The sequence below is a fragment of the Mesoplodon bidens genome (assembly GCF_964165515.1).
Source record: "Mesoplodon bidens genome assembly, chromosome: 3".
In the NCBI taxonomy this organism is placed as follows: Eukaryota; Metazoa; Chordata; class Mammalia; order Artiodactyla; family Ziphiidae; genus Mesoplodon; species Mesoplodon bidens.
This window is the reverse complement of record NC_138178.1, coordinates 45,781,394-45,795,684: the sequence shown is the minus strand read 5'-3', so window position 1 is coordinate 45,795,684 and position 14,291 is coordinate 45,781,394. Positions and strand designations below refer to the sequence as shown.

The following is a 14,291-nucleotide window of genomic DNA, read 5'->3' as shown; positions in this document are numbered from 1 at the left end:
TAGGGGACTGTCCCAAAGTAGATGTGATTATTTTACCTTCTTTTGGTCCTAGGAGGATTATTTTTCCCATCACCTGAGAAGTTTCCATAACAAGATGGGGAATAAAACTCATTAAGTCTTTATGAGATTTGAATGTTAGAAATTATGTCAGAGGTGGACTCACTGCTGTGAGGTAAAAGTTTTTTCATGGTCCCGATCTCAGGTGTTCTCTTAATTTTATCTACCCCTGATCTGTCCACTTTGGCCTGGCTCTTTTCAAGCCTTCTGGAGCCTCACCAACAAGCAGCAGCCAAAAGAAACAAAGGCTTGGTTTTCATGACCCCAGTGTTATTATTGGTCCACAGCTAAACACTTTGTAAATAAGTAATAATTTTCTGTTGTGCATTTTTCAGGAAGCCAAGCTTGTAGAAATGTCAGTATTATAGCAAAGAATCCATAAAGTTTGAATTGATGTCTGTCTGTTTTACCATCTGTGTTCATCTCCAGTCAGAGAACACTTGGTCTTTATAGTGTTTGGGTGAAGGTATGGTGTGGGAACTTCCTACGAAGTGAGCCTTTTAGTTTTTACCTTTCGTATCTTAAATAAAGATGTGTAAGGATGGAACAATGATCAAAATCCAAAAGGATTGGAACTCTTAAATGTTTTCTCCCTGAAGTAAGTTTTATTCCTTAATGGTTAAATCTCTGATTATTCTGCTTTTGTTTTACTGTGTCACTGATTACTTTGAATGTACATTAGTATCACACACTTATTCAGGGCCTACTTCAGAGATAACCTAAATCTGGAAACAGGCCAAAAATTAGGGTTTAAGTCATAAAGCCATGCAGTAGGAGAGGATGACATTCTTTAGAATGTATTCTCTTAATTTTACACATGTTATCACATGTTTTGCTCTCTGACTTCTAAAACATCAGTGATTATAGGGTCCCTGGCTTTATCACATAGGCCCAGAAGCACAGAATTGAAGCTGAAGGACAACAAAAACAAGTTTTAAAAAACCTAGCTACTCTGTGTTGTAGAAGATATAATAAGTGAACTTACAGCCCAACTTATTTCTAGCATACTAAAGAATCAAAGAGATTTGAAATAGATTTTTGGGTATTTTATATAGAAAAATGGTTAATTTTTAAAGGAAAGCTAGTTTACTTCTATAGAAGTATCTTTATAAAATTAAAATAATAATTCTTATTTTATAGAGTTGTAAGGATTATTTAAGATAATGCATATAAGTACATATTAGTTTGTTGGCATATAAAAGATAATACATTTTCCCAACAATTCTTTACCATTTTATTATTACTGCAGCTGCACAACCAAAAGCAAGTCTCCACGCTTTTCTGTGCCTCAATTTCCCCATTTATAAGATGTGGAAAAATAATACCTAATCTTCCTTCCTTCCCTAAGAACTAAAGATGCTAATTTTGACCCTGCTAAATGTAGCTGAAGGGGAGAAGAAATCTTTATTAAAAATCTAAGTAATCAAGGTACTTCCCTGGTGGTCCAGTGTTTAAGACCCACGCTCCCAGTGCAGGGGGCCCGGGTTCAATTCCTGGTGGGGGAACTAAGATCCCACATACCACAACTAAGCACGGGTGCTGCAACTAGAGAAGCCCGCGTGCCATGACGAAGACCCTGCACAGCCAAAATAAGGAAATTAATCAATTAATTAAAAAAAAAGATAATACGTTTTCCCAACAATTCTTTACCATTTTATTATTACCACAGCAATTCATATTTATTGTAGAACAGGTAGAAATATAGGAAGCGAAGTAACTAAAAATTTGACCGTATAGAGCTAGATATCACTGTTAACATTTTGGTACATAAGATGATGCATTTTCATTCCCCTTTATAGCTCTTCCTCCGATGTCCCACCACTTCCTTGCTCTTTAACTTCATGTTCTCTGCTACCCCTAACCTCACCCCTTCCTGATGAATTTATTCTGTTAAAGGACCTAGATAACCAGATGTCATTCTTACCCTTGGTGACTTCTCTGCAGCTTTGGATATTGTCAGCCGACCTTCTCTTGGTTTCCATGGTATTTTACCTTCCCTGTTCTCCTCATGACTCTTTAAGACCACTTCTCTTCTTGCCCCCAGGTTTCTAGTCCTTGCTGTCTTTCCTCTCCCGTGGCACCCCATCCTCCATTTAAATGACTGCTGAATGTGGTTCCCCATCCTAACTGCTGGCTCCAGCTGACACTTTTAGTCGCCCGCTGGTCAGCTCCACTTGAATGCTCCTCCAGCATTTCTGATTTGTCATGTCAATGCCTCCACCAAGCATATCCTCTTCCATTTCTGTCAGTCAAGCCAGGCTGGAACTTGGGAGATTTCTTACTCTTTCTTCTCGTTAATCCCTTCTCTCAACCATCTCATTTAGTCACCTGTTTTCTATGCATATGTAATAAAATCCACAATGCCTAGCCTGGTTCTCAAAGCCCTGTGAAATCTAGCCCCAGCCCAACTTTTCTTTGTGACCCTCACTCATCATGCACCTTTACTGAGCTCTTCCCTGTCACTCATCCCTGATCCATGTGTTCCTGTCCCCGAGCCTTTGCTTATGCTCTTCCCATGACCTCAATCTCCTCTTCCCCACGCTTACGAGAAGGCCAGATTCTGCTCAGATGCGCTTCTTCCATGAAGTCCTCCCCACCCCCCAAACTACTAGTAACTATTCCCTCTTTTGAATTCCCTTAGCGTTTCAACAAATCTCTTTGTAGCAGTCACTCCTGTCTTGCATGGTGCTTTTTTCTACCTTTGTCTTAGCTCCCCTAGTACACTATTACATAAACAAATTTGAGAGCAACTGATACATTTCAACTTCCTAATTTTAAATACGAGGAAACTGAATTCCAGGAGACCACCTTTGCAGCCGCACAGCTACGAAATCCAAGATTAAAATCCAAATCCCCCAATTCTCAAACCAGCACCCTCCTCTACACTTATTTATTCAACACTAAAAAGCACCTACGCGGGACTTCCCTGGCAGTCCAGCAATTAAGACTCCACGCTTCCAATGCAAGGGACATGGGTTTGATCCCTGGTCAGGGAACTAAGATTCTACATGCTGTGCGGTGCGACCAAAAAACAAAACAAAAAAGCAATAAAAAATAAAAAGCCTTATTAGAATGTTAGGTGCTGTATCTCATACAATGTAAATGGAAGTAAAAACGTTGTAACCTGGAAAATTCTGTTAAATGAAAGAAAAGAATAGCAATAAAGATGCTGATGTCAATGATGTAAAAAAAAAAAGAATAGGTGTGTACATTTACAACAAATAAATTATTCACTTGCTAAAAAAAAAATAAAAAAAATAAAAAGCACCTACTCAGTGCCAGACATTCTTCTAAGCATTTTATATATATAAACTCATTTAATCCCCATTTTATAGAAGAGGAAACTCAATGCAAACCCAAGTAGTCTGGTTCCAGGGTCTATCCTTTCACCATTATACCATCCTGCCCTTCTACATGAGAGGGAGGAGGGATTAGGAGTTATGAGATGCTTCTTTCTTTTTTTTTTTTTTTTTTTTTTTTTTGCGGTATGCGGGCCTCTCACTGTTGTGGCCTCTCCCGTTGCGGAGCACAGGCTCCGGATGCGCAGGCCCAGCGGCCATGGCTCACGGGCCCAGCCGCTCCGCGGCATATGGGATCCTCCCAGACCGGGGCACGAACCCGTATCCCCTGCATCGGCAGGCGGACTCCCAACCACTGCGCCACCAGGGAGGCCCTGAGATGCTTCTAATAATTATTACTACTGATATTTCTATCTCTATATTATTTTTATTGGTAGGTTATTATTACTATTGATGTTATTATCATACACTGGCACTACTTTAAGCACTTTATGTAAATCAGTTTATATCATCCTCCCATCACCTCAAGAGATAGATGCTTTATCATCATCATACCCATCTTACAGGTGATTTTAACCAAGGTAAAGAAGAGAAAATAACTTCCCAAGTTAACACAGTGTTGACCAAGCTAGAATTGGAATCCAGGGAGTCTGGGTCTGACATCTCAGCCCTTAACCCTCATGCTAAACCGTCTCTTAGGTTCTTAGTAGTGCTGAGTCATTGGGAAAGTTATCTTCTGTTTGTCTCAGCATCCTCCTCTGTTATGGGACAGGTGACAAAAACAGTACCTTACTCACAGGGTTTTTAAAGTTCATGTGAAATATTTCTGTGTATGACAAATGCTGATCCAAGGCAGCCCTTCTCCCTTTTACAGCTTTGTATTTCATGAAATCTTTAATTGGTGAAACTAAAGCAGTCACCCTAGTTCATGCATACCTGTTTTGAATTGCTCATTCATCAGTTTCAGCTGATATCTGAATAGCTCTCGCCTTAGTAGCTAGATGAGTCATCACTCTCCTTACAGGCACACAGATGCCATCTAGTGATAGAGAAGAGAAATGCAAGTTAGGTAAAACCCTGGAAGAAGGCATGGGTTTTTTTGTTGTTTTGTGGTGTTTGGAAACACGTTGCAGTGAAAAATGGGTATATTGTACCAAAAATTTTAGTAGGTTACTTAAGATTTTGCATAAAGATACAGTTAATTCACTGTTGTCAAATCATATGCTTTTAGAATGGAATTAAGACAGATTCTTGATCAGTTTTAATCTGTGTGCATCTTTAAAAGACCTTGGCATTACAGGGAGTCTCATTTTATTGATCTTTGTTCTTGTTCTGAGTTGTTGTCACTGAAGGTAATAAACACCTAACTGTTAAAACTGGATATATTTAACAATAAGTTAATTTGTTGTGTCCATCTGCTTGCTGTATCTAATGCTAGTCCTCAAACTTTTCCATATTTTGTTTTTGTGAAACCATCTACTGTTCTTCCATTAGGAAAGAAATCTACTAAGTTGCTTTCCAAAGCATTTATCATCATCAGGTTGTTTCTTTGTTCGCAGATGATAGCTTATTCGATTAATATGGAAGACATGGGTGAAGGTGGATTTGACACTGAGAGGATTATACTCCATGTGACATGGTTGCCAAAACAGCAAGCATTCTTCGGGGCATAAACACAAAACACAGCTCCTTCAATCATGTATACAACTCAGACACACACTTGAGAGCTTTTGCCTCATTCCCTATGAACCAGGGAATGTTAATGAGGATAGAGAGTAGTTAGAGCTCAGCATCAGTGTCTGCTAATTGCAAATTTGCTGATATTCTGGATTCTAGACCTTGCTTGTATGAACAAACAGCCTTCATACTCATTTGCCTTCACAAAGACGATTCCCAAACTTAAGTGCAGCGTAGTTGTGGCAGTGCCTTTTCTGTTCTCCCAGGCAACTTTACTCACATAACAAAAACAACAGTAATGTTGTGTTTACTAATTATAGGAGCTACTGTACAAAGTCCTTAATAGGCATGATTTCATTTAATACTGTTTAAATCCCTATAAGGCTCCATGTGTTTGTATTTTTTACAGATCTTTTCCTGTAATTGATATCTAGTCTCATAGCGTTGTGGTCGGGAAAGATACTTGATACAATTTCAATTTTCTTAAATTTACCAAGGCTTGATTTGTGACCCAAGGTATGATCTATCCTGGAGAATGTTCCATGAGCACTTGAGAAAAATGTGTATTCTGTTGTTTTTGGACGGAATGTCCTATAAATATCAATTAAGTCCATCTTGTTTAATGTATCATTTAAAGCTTGTGTTATTTGTTTTCATTTTGGATGATCTGTCCATTGGTGAAAGTGGGGCGTTAAAGTCTCCTACTATGAACGTGTTACTGTCGATTTCCCCTTTTATGGCTGTTAGTATTTGCCTTATGTATTGAGGTGCTCCTATGTTGGGTGCATAAATATTTACAATTGTTACATCTTCTTGGATCGATCCCTTGATCATTATGTAGTGTCCTTCTTTGTCTCTTGTAATAGGCTTTATTTTAAAGTCTATTTTGTCTGATATGAGAATTGCTACTCCAGCTTTCTTTTGATTTCCATTTGCATGGAATACCTTTTTCCATCCCCTCACTTTCAGTCTGTATGTGTCCCTAGGTCTGAAGTGGGTCTCTTGTAGACAGCATATATATGGGTCTTGTTTTTGTATCCATTCAGCCAGTCTGTGTCTTTTGGTGGGAGCATTTAATCCATTTACATTTAAGGTAATTATCAACATGTATGTTCCTATTCCCATTTTCTTAATTGTTTTGGGGTTGTTATTGTAGGTCTTTTCCTTCTCTTGTGTTTCTTGCCTAGAGAAGTTCCTTTAGCATTTGTTGTAAAGCTGGTTTGGTGGTGCTGAACTCTCTCAGCTTTTGCTTGTCTGTAAAGGTTTTAATTTCTCCATCAAATCTGAATGAGATCCTTGCTGGGTAGAGTAATCTTGGTTGTAAGTTTTTCTCCTTCATCACTTTAAATATGTCCTGCCAGTCCCTTCTGGCTTGCAGAGTTTCTGTTGAAAGATCAGCTGTTAACCTTATGGGGATTCCCTTGTGTGTTATTTGTTGTTTTTCCCTTGCTGCTTTTAATATGTTTTCTTTGTATTTAATTTTTGATAGTTTGATTAATATGTGTCTTGGCATGTTTCTCCTTGGATTTATCCTGTATGGGACTCTCTGTGCTTCCTGGACTTGATTAACTATTTCCTTTCCCATATTAGGGAAGTTTTCAGCTATAATCTCTTCAGATATTTTCTCAGTCCCTTTCTTTTTCTCTTCTTCTTCTGGGACCCCTATAATTCGAATGTTGTTGTGTTTAATGTCCCAGAGGTCTCTGAGACTGTCGTCAGTTCTTTTCATTCGTTTTTCTTTATTCTGCTCTGCAGTACTTATTTCCACTATTTTATCTTCCAGGTCACTTATCTGTTCTTCTGCCTCAGTTATTCTGCTATTGATCCCTTGTAAAGAATTTTTAATTTCATTTATTGTGTTGTTCATCGTTGCTTGTTTTCTCTTTAGTTCTTCTAGGTCCTTGTTAAATGTTTCTTGCATTTTGTCTATTCTATTTCCAAGATTTTGGATCATCTTTACTATCATTATTCTGAATTCTTTTTCAGGTAGACTGCCTATTTCCTCTTCATTTGTTAGGTCTGGTGGGTTTTTACCTTGCTCCTTCATCTGCTGTGTGTTTTTCTGTCTTCTCATTTTGCTTATCTTCCTGTGTTTGGGGTCTCCTCTTCACAGGCTGCAGGTTCATAGTTCCTGTTGTTTTTGGTGTCTGACCCCAGTAGCTAAGGTTGGTTCAGTGGGTTGTGTAGGCTTCCTGGCGGAGGGGACTAGTGCCTGTGTTCTGGTGGATGAGGCTGGATCGTGTCTTTCTGGTGGGATTACATCTGTATTTTCCAAATGAAAATAAATGAGGCTTAGAAAACTAAGAAACTTACCCAAGGCTACACAGTTGGTAAACAATACATACAAAGTATTCATTTCCCAGTCTGTCCCCTTTGGTAGATTGAAATTAAAAGCAAGAGTTATAGCTTTCTAATGCTTGAGTCTTCTATACAGTGCCTGACTTTTAGTAGGTACTTGATAAATGTGTATTTGATACCTGTGAACTCTTTCTTGGCCAACCAGACTTCTGGTTCTGATTCCTTCTTATGTGAAACAAACTCAGGTAGAAGAACTGTAGTGAGAATGAAACAGAAGGGGAAGAAGGTGAGGCAGGTCCTAGAGCCAGTGGAGAAAGGTAAAGGGTATATAGCCATAGTAGTGTTTCAGGAGGGAGAGCTTCATTTTTGGCCACAGGTTGACTCCCTAATAAAGAAACGTTAATTTGGCTGAGACCTCGATCACATTAACTTAAACTGACACTCCAGAGTTACGTATCAAAAGGTTTAGTCAGATGTGTGTTAAATTAATTTGGGCTTTCTTTCCTGACCCTTCATCTTTATATATTGCTAAATCTTTAAGCAAGTTTAACCATAAACCAAATGCTACCTATCACCCTCGAGACCATTAAGAAATTAGCCCCCACAGCAATCAGAGAAGAAAAAGAAATAAAAAGAATCCAAATTGGAAAAGAAGTAAAACTGTCACTGTTTGCAGATGACATGATACTATACATAGAGAATCTTAAAGATGCTACCAGAAAACTACTAGAGCTACTCAGTGAATTTGGTAAAGTAGCAGGATACAAAATTAATGCACAGAAATCTCTTGCATTCCTATACACTAATGATGAAAACTCTGAAAGAGAAGTTAAGGAAACACTCCCATTTACCATTTCAACAAAAAGAAAAAAATACCTAGGAGTAAATCTACCTAAGGAGACAAAAGACCTGTATGCAGAAAACTATAGGACACTGATGAAAGAAATTAAAGATGATACATACAGATGGAGAGATATACCATGTTCTTGGATTGGAAGGATCAACATCGTGAAAATGACTATACTACCCAAAGCAATCTACAGGTTCAATGCAATCCCTATCAAACTACCAATGGCATTTTTCACAGAACTGGAACAAAAAATTGCATCATCTTTATGGAAACACAAAAGAACCTGAATAGCCAAAGCAATCTTGAGAAAGAAAAACGGGGCTGGAGGAATCAGGCTCCCTGACTTCAGACTATACTACAAAGCTACAGTAATCAAGACAATATGGTACTGACACAAAAACAGAAATATAGATCAATGGAACAGGATAGAAAGCCTAGAGAGATAAACCCACGCAGATGTGGTCACCATATCTTTGATAAAGGAGGCAAGAATATACAATGGAGAAAAGACAGCCTCTTCAATAAATTGTGCTGGGAAAACTGTATAGCTACATGTAAAAGAATGAAATTACAACACTCCCTAACACCATATACAAAAATAAACTTAAAATGGATTAAAGACCTAAATGTAAGGCCAGACACTATAAAACTCTTAAAGGAAAACATAGGCAGAACACTCTATGACATAAATAACAGCAAGATCCTTTTTGAATCACCTCCTAGAGAAAGGGAAATAAAAACAAAAATAAACAAATGGGACCTAATGAAACTTAAAAGCTTTTGTACAGCAAAGGAAACCATAAGCAAGACGAAAAGACAACCCTCAGAATAGGAGAAAACGTTTGCAAACGAAGCAACTGACAAAGGATTAATCTTCAAAATATACAAGCAGCTCATGCAGCTCAGTATCAAAAAAAGAAACAACCCAGTCCAAAAATGGGCAGAACACCTAAATAGACATTTCTACAAAGAAGATATACAGATTGCCAACAAACACAAGAAAGGATGCTCAGTATCACTAATCATTAGAGAAATGCAAATCAAAACTACAATGAGGTATCACCTCACACTGGTCAGAATGGTTATCATCAAAAAATCTACAAACAATAAATGCTGGAGAGGGTGTAGTGAAAAGGGAACCCTTGTGCACTGTTGGTGGGAATGTAAGTTGATACAGCCACTATGGAGAACAGTATGGAAGTTCCTTAAAAAACTAAAAATAGGGCTTCCCTGGTGGCACAGTGGTTGAGAGTCCACCGCTGATGCAGGAGACGCAGGTTTGTGCCCCGGTCCGTGAAGATCCCACATGCTGTGGAGTGGCTGGGTCCATGAGCCATGGCTGCTGAGCCTGTGCGTCCAGAGCCTGTGCTCTGCAACGGGAGAGGCCACAACAGTGAGAGGCCCACATACCACACACACACAAAAAAATTAAAAATAGAACTATCATATGACCCAGCAATCCCACTACTGGGCATATTCCCTGAGAAAACCATAATTCAAAAAGAGTCATGTACCACAGTGTTCATTGCAGCACTGTTTACAATAGCCAGGACATGGAAGCAGCCTAAGTGTCCGTCAACAGATGTGAATGGATAAAGAAGATGTGGCACATATATACAATGGAATATCACTGAGCCATAAAAAGAAACGAAATTGATTTATTTGTAGTGAGGTAGATGGACCTAGAGCCTGTTCTACAGAGTGAAGTAAGTCAGAAGGAGAAAAACAAATACTGTATGCTAACATATATATATGGAATCTAAAAAAAAAGAAAATGGTTCTGAAGAACCTAGGGGCAGGACAGGAATAAAGACTCAGAGGTAGAGAATGGACTTGAGGACACGGGGAGGGGGAAGCGTAAGCTGGGACGAAGTGAGAGAGTAGCACTGACTTATATATACCACCAAATGTAAAATAGATAGCTAGTCAGAAGCAGCTGCATAGCACAGGGAGATCAGCTCGGTGCTTTGTGACCACCTAGAGGGGTGGGTTAGGGAGGGTGGGAGGGAGACGCAAGAGGGAGGGAATATGGGGATATATGTATATGTATAGCTGATTCACTTTGTCATACAGCAGAAACTAACACAACATTGTGAAGCAATTATACTCCAATAAAGATGTTAAAAAATAAAAATTGGGGGCCTGCCTGGTGGCGCAGTGGTTGAGAGCCCGCCTGCCGATGCAGGGGACACGGGTTCGTGCCCCGGTCCAGGAAGATCCCACATGCCGCGGGGTGGCTGGGCTCGTGAGCCACGGCCGTTGAGCCTGCGCGTCCGGAGCCTGTGCTCCGCAACGGGAGAGGCCACAACAGTGAGAGGCCTGCGTACCGCAAAAAAATGATAATAATAAAAATAAATAAAAATTAGCTCTGTTGAGGGGTGGTTTTTATGCTCCTTGTCTTGAGTTTTGAAGGAACTGGGACCAGCTCTCTCCCCTCTCTCTCATTCTCCTTCCCTCACTGGGTTTTGAGGAGGCTTGCACTGTCCTTTGTGGCTGCTCTTCCTGACTCTGCTGGTTTCCCCCTAAACCACACAGCGTAAGTCTGCTGAGTCAAGCACCACATACGTGGCAGTGCTTGACTCAAGAAAGGCTGTAACAGGCCCTGGGAACTGGCTCCCTGTGGCATTTCACAGCGTTGATCCTGCGTGTCTGCTTTGTCCCTTATGCATCAGAGGGTCTTTGCAGAACTGTGGAGTTTTAAGACTTGTGCTACTTTGCTGTGGTACATTATTTGTGCATTTAACTGTACTTAACATATTGGTCCTAAACTTTATTTTTGACTCTGTATCCTTAATTTTGTTAATTGTGCAGCTGTTCTCTCTTTTCTTTCTTAGCTGGTAACTTTTATTGCCTGGTAATGCTCATCTTAACATTATGTGAGGGCTCTGGTCCTTGGGTCCCCTCTTAAATTTGCAGAAGTAGATGAAATTGAATTTCTAGCAAATTGATGAACAATAATGAGCCAGGTTTTTCTGGGGTCTCTGGATTCGCAAACCAAAATAATACAGTGACTAGAATTTGAAATTGGACTCATTTTTAAAGCCTAAGAGAGAGGAGTACATGGCAAATGCAGGTGACCCACAGCTCAGCTTGGCCCCCAACCTGGCTTTTTTTTTTTTTAACGTGACAAAATGTTTATTATAAGTTCAAGTGTGAATTGACACCAGGGAGTCCATACGAAAGGGAATCAATGTAACATACAGGACAGAGGACTTGTTCAGACTTCACAACTCACTAGACATCAGAATATATACATCTTTGATGAAGCCACAAGAATGTAATGTGTGTATAAAGGCTTTTATCCGTAGTGGCACTTTTTATTTTTTAAAATAGATTTTTTATAGAGCATGAAGAGTAGATCACATGTGAACATAGGAGAATGGATTTTTCCCTTTGCTTTACATTATTTTTCCTACCAGTATGTCCTATAATTTTATTTTTTTTCTACCAAAATAATTTCCAATTATCCTGGTTCATGTTTTACTTTTTTTGTGTGGATAGAAAGGAATCTCATGCACCCAGTGTACTCTATTTGCCTGCCTGATGGTTTGCCTCTTCCTGACCTCACATAAACTAGCAGGGGGAAGGAGCCCAGCACTGGAGACTGTTGCTCTGGATGATGATGTTGCTACGTGGATGATTTCCAGGTGGGCGTCAGAAGAGCTGCCTCTTCTTGTGTTGGGCTTGCTGGCATCTGTGCTGAGTGGGTAATAGCCAGGTGCTGGCCATGTTGAGGAACCAACTCTCTTCTCCCATCTTCTTAGGACATGTAAGCTGGTTCTGTCTGATCAACAACAACAAAAAGGTTAATTCTGGATTTAAAATTTAGTGTAAGCAGCTCATTTTTTTAAAGAGGAAGAAGGGAAAAAAATCAATTTTAGGGCTAAAAATAAATAACCATTCCAGAGAAGTGTTTATGAAGTATTGATTGATTGTTTGCACAGTGGAAAAAAGATTAATCTCTCCACCTCTAATGATAACCCTCATCAAAATCAGCTTTCTGCGAGAGTTTGCTGTATCTGTGTCTGGTTCCCTGAGAATATGAGTTACTTTGGGCAAATTCTGTTTCACTCCTCCTTTTCTGTATCTCTTAATTCCTGGTGTAACACCTCATCACACTCAGAAGGCTTTCCTAAAAGTACTCTTCTAATTGAATAGAGACAGAATAAAGAAATATGTCTGAAGAACTTCTGCAGAGATCCAACTGAATTTCATTTATATCCATTCAGAAGGAGTATTTGAAATATGGAACTCAGGATTCAGTTGACTAATGAGTTCAGCAATAAGAGGAAAGAAAGAAGAAAACAGATTCAAATGAAGTAGCCATTGATCTGAACAGAAACCTTTTGAATCTTAGAATTTCAGTGCTGAATGTTAGAAATCATTTCAGTGATGAAATTCAAATGTGGTTATGTTTTCTGATAATTATTTAATAAATTGAAAATATTTCTATGTTAAAATTCATTATTAGGAGACATACTTGCTGTGACAAAGGCACATGTATTTGTGTAAATTTAAAGGCCTGTACTTTGTCAGAGAAATAGCCACAAGTTCCTGGTTCAGCTTTGTGTGACATTGGACATGCTACTTAACACCTTTTTACCACAGTTTATAAAATGGGAGTAACATATATCTTACAGGGTTTTGTGATACTCAAATAAGATAATGTATCTAAAAAACATTTTCTATAGGATGGTCAAATGTTGTTAGTCTTCCCATCTTTCTATCTAGAAAATACAGAAATGTTCTAAGTTGTATAAATTTTTCTTCTTGTGTAATTTTGTCAAAACAGATAGAAATAAAAATTTTATATTTTAGGACATCCTTTTAATGAATTTTAATATTAAATATTAAAATATATCAGTTTCAAAAATATTTATACAAACTCTTAAATTACATTGGAGAATTTAATAAACTTTACATCTCGTTTTTGGATATTAAATGTTTGAATTCAATCTAGAATTATTTTTATTATATTATTGTAAGTTTTTTTTCACATTTGATATATCTATTAAGGATGATTGCTTTCCCTTGTGAAATTCCTTTGGATTTATTTATGTGTTTTATTATTATTTAGAGAAGTATAATACAGAAATGCATTAAAATTAGAAATAGACTTAGCGTATGATCCAGCAATCTCACTTCTGAGTATATATCAAAAGGAAATGAGATCAGTACCTCAGAGAGTTATCTGCACCCCCATATTCATTGCAGCATTATTCACAGTAGACAAGGTGTGAAAACAACCTAAATGCCTGTTAATAGGTGAATGGATAAAGAAAATGGGGCATATATATACAATGGAATGTTATTAAACTTTTAAAAAGAAGGAAATCCTGCTATTTGCACAACATAAATGAACCTAGAGGACATTATGCCAAGTGAGATAAGCCAGAAAGACAAATACTACATGATCTCATTTATATATGGAATCTAAAATAGTTAAACTCATAGAAGCAGAAAGTAGAATGATGGTTGCCAGGAGTGGGGGAAATGGGGAGATGGGTACAAAGTTTCAGTTATGCAAGATGAGTAAGTTCTGGAGATCTGATGTACAGCATGACTATAGTTATCAAAGCTGTACTGTATACTTGAAATTTACTAAGTGTATAGATCTTAAATGTTTTCACCACACAAATACACACACACAAATGGTAACTAGTGAAGGGTCTAATTCACATGATTGTAGTGATCATTTCACAGTGTATGCCTATACCAAACATCAAGTTATATACCTTAAATATATACAACCTTTATTTGTCAACCATACCTTAATGAAGCTGGGGGGGAGAAAAAAAGAATACATTATTTCTGAATAGTTTTATTTTTGCCCTAAGCAAGTATTACTTTATAGTTAAATGTTATCATAAGTGCTTACATTTAAATGTATTTATATCATTAAACTTCTTGAATATCTTCTAAGTATATTATTTAAAATTGTAACCACTTAATTCCTCAAAAACCTGAAAAAAATTTTTGTTTTAATATGTATGGGATGGACTTTAGTTTCTGTGTTGTGTTAGTTAATGAACACCAGTAGAGGGAGCTCCAACTCATCTTTCTTGATAAATTTAGCTCTCAACTGAAAATGTAGGTTTGTGGAAAAGGGC

General features: G+C 38.1%; 1 protein-coding gene across 1 annotated transcript in view; it reads left to right on the top strand.

Moving 5' to 3' along the window:
* The window catches only part of PRTG (protogenin), a gene marked incomplete at its 3' end in the record, with an annotated part of 127,319 nt that overhangs the window by 91,874 nt on the left and 21,154 nt on the right, over nt 1–14,291 (top strand). The window lies entirely within an intron of this gene.